The sequence below is a fragment of the Oratosquilla oratoria genome, chromosome 42 (assembly GCF_046742065.1).
Source record: "Oratosquilla oratoria isolate Oo_2021 chromosome 42, ASM4674206v1, whole genome shotgun sequence".
Taxonomy (NCBI): domain Eukaryota; kingdom Metazoa; phylum Arthropoda; class Malacostraca; order Stomatopoda; family Squillidae; genus Oratosquilla; species Oratosquilla oratoria.
Window position 1 is genome coordinate 42,744,405 of NC_134818.1, and position 2,500 is coordinate 42,746,904.

The 2,500-nt window shown below is 37.9% G+C and overlaps 1 protein-coding gene across 3 annotated transcripts in view; it reads left to right on the plus strand.

The window, feature by feature from the left end:
* LOC143021323 (gamma-glutamyl hydrolase-like) overlaps window positions 1-2,500 on the plus strand; it is a 511,265-nt gene that overhangs the window by 571 nt on the left and 508,194 nt on the right. The gene's annotated exons all lie outside the window — the stretch shown is intronic.

Sequence of the window (2,500 nt, forward strand, 5' to 3'; positions counted from 1 at the left end):
AAGTGTACTAAAATTTGTAAACTGCAATATTCACGGCATAAGGAATACTATCATATTTGATTTCAGATAGAATGTATTCAGTGCAATGATCTGCTTTATTTTTTATCAATGCTACTCAGATCAGCTTAATGCCGTCCTAAACAGTTTACCGTCGTTCCTTATTATTTCAAAAGAAAAACGCTCTGTAATTCTCAGACCACATGTCAACAAAAGAGTACTAATCTTACCGCATAAAGAAAAACAAGTGAATGCTTCAAAGTTGTTCAAAGTCTTTAATTACAAAATGTAATAATAACACTATTAATCAAAGCCTTGTATACAAATCTGCAAATTGCCAAAAAAAGGTTGTTACTGAGAAACCACTTGTATATGTATATATATATATATATATATATATATATATATATATATATATATATATATATATATATATATATATATATATATATATATATATTAGTATAAATGGGCAGTAAGTTTTCTTGTCAACATATTCGATTGAAGACCAGAGCTAATTCAATATCCACTAACTTCTTAGTGATTTTTCAATTTTTCTAATAGTTTGTTTGATTCTTAAGGGGAGGTCAAACACAAGGCTTCCGAGATCCATGATGTTATTGTATCGAAAAACATAACACAAAACATAAAATACAAGCTTGTGGTTGAATCATACAACCATCTTCAGGTAAGTAAGATTACATATTCAAAACAGGAGTTTAAATACAAGTAAAAATGGGGAACTAGGAGAGTTAGGCGTCAGGTACTGGACGGAGGTAAGGTCTTTGCTTCAACAGGATGTAGCTGGACATCTGATCACAGTAGCTGGACGTTTGGCCGTTGTTGCCACGCAGCCTCTTTGTGTAGTTGTAAAGTACTAACTGTGTCTGTCTGTATATTAATGATAGGAGTGTATTATGTAATGTAGACTCTTTCTAAGATGTGTAGTTTCTTAGTGTTGTTACATTGTTTAAGTATTTTTGCATTGTTGACTAAATCTTGTCTGTTAGGAGTTTTGTTGTGTGTTTGTATCATGTGTTTGCGTATGCTTCCTTCATGGGCGTGCATTGTGAGTCTCCTGCTCACAGAGGTAGTGGTAACACCAATATAAGAAGCATTGGGGAGAAGTTTGCAACCTTCTTCGGGGCAAGAGAATTGGTACACCACATTAGTCTGTTTGAGGAGAGAGTTGTTTTTAGTCATGTTATTTCTCATTATAAGGTAAGAGACTTTTGTGTTTTTGTAGTATATGATGAGGGTCAATTTGTCGTGTGGATTGGTGCATGTGACGTTACGTGCGAGGATATCTTTGAGGACACGTTCGTCTGTTTTGTGTGCTGGTGTCATTTGGTTTTGTAAAAAACTGTGTGTGTGGAATGTGTGTTGTTTTGTCCGTGTTGTGTTGTGTTGCGTGTGATGAAAAGTCTCGTCTCTTTGTCAACGAGAAAGTTTGGAAAACCGTTGTTAATGGGGATTTGTTTAACGCGCATTATTTCAGAGTGAAAATTTTCCCAGGAAGAGCAGTTCTTATATGCGCGTCGAAGGTATGCCCGAATGACACTGAGTTTTTACCGCTGGGGGCACTCACTCGCTGCGTTCAGGCATCTTCCGGTGTCAGTGTTTTTCCTGTAAACAGTGGTCGTGTATTTGTTGTCTTGAGTGTGGATGAAGACGTCAAGGAAAGGAATTTTGTTGTGTATATTGAGTTTATATGTGAAGTGTAGTACAGAGGCTGCTTCCATGGCTAGCTGTAGGTCTTTCAGGTGGGACTCACTCCTAACTTCAGTAAAAATGTCGTCGACGTATCTACAGTAGGAAAAGGGTCTTAAGACGGGGTCTTGTAAGACTTTGTTCTCTATATTACACATGTAGAATTCGGCAAAAGTACACCCTAAAGGTGAACCCATGGCGACTCCTTCCACTTGTAGATATAGCTGGCCTGATGGGCTTCTAAAGGGCGCTTCAGTTGTACAGGCTAGGAGAAGATGCTTCATTATTTCTTCCGGGATCTTAGGGGGATGTAATTCAGGGTGACGGTACACATTATTCAGGATTATATCTATTGTGGGAAGAATTGGAACATGTGAAAATAACGATTCACATCGAGGGAAGCCATTACTCCTTGGGGTTGCTTGCTGTGTAGTATGTCGATAAAATCATCAGATGGTTTTATGGAGTATTTCTTAGGAACGAAGGGGGTGATGATATTGCTGAGCTGTTTGGCGAGTCCATATGTAGGTGTAGTAATTTGTGAGATGATCGGGTGGAGAGGGGAGTTCGGCTTGTGTGTTTCGACGTTGCCGTAAATATAGCCTGGAGACAATTCACCGGTAATGGGAGGGATGTGCAGATGGTCCACTACTGCGTTATTAGCTGCGATGAGTTTGTTAACCTGAACCTTAAGTTTGTTAGTGAGATCACTAGAAATTTTCTTGAATTTAGAAGTGTCGGAGAGGATGTGGTTAATTTTAGAGAAATAGTCTTCTTTGTTAAGTAAGAGATA